We start from the raw sequence: 617 nt of genomic DNA on the forward strand, positions 1-617 counted from the left end.
GTTACAATTACATGAGCAATATAATGAGTACCTTCCTTATCAAGCATTGTTGCCTCCTCCTTTGTTTCCCCTTCCCATCCCTCCCTATCTGGCCCCTGCCCCGCCTGTCCCAACCACTCCAAGCCAAAGTTGTAAAGATCTCTTTTCGACACAGTGACTTGTACATCTCATTGTTGTAATAGGTCCACCTGGATCCCTGGTGCTGTCCTTGAACTCTTCAGCTCAAGGCGAGCACTCTAGTGCTTGCGTCACAGTGCCATTTCTGGTTTTCTAGTGGTTCTTTGGAGATAAGACTCTCATGGACTTTCCTGCTCGGGCTGGTTTTGAACTGTATTGGTCAGATCTCATCCTCCTGAGTAGTTAGGATTACAGGTGAGCCACCAGCCCCTGGCCTGAAAACATACTTTAAATGTACATATTCCTGTCTTTCCTGTTACATAATTTTTTGTTATCTCCCAATACCATCTTTTGTAACAATCATTCTACTTCTAAGCATTTTTCTTCTTCTAAGCATTTTGTTATTTCAGATGTAATAGTTTAAGAAATACACTCTCTGATGACTTATGATTTCAATATAGAAGAAATTATTTCTGAATATTGTACTTCTATTCAGTGTC

The sequence above is a fragment of the Dipodomys ordii genome, unplaced genomic scaffold (genome assembly GCF_000151885.1).
Source record: "Dipodomys ordii isolate 6190 unplaced genomic scaffold, Dord_2.0 Scaffold95, whole genome shotgun sequence".
Classification (NCBI taxonomy): domain Eukaryota; kingdom Metazoa; phylum Chordata; class Mammalia; order Rodentia; family Heteromyidae; genus Dipodomys; species Dipodomys ordii.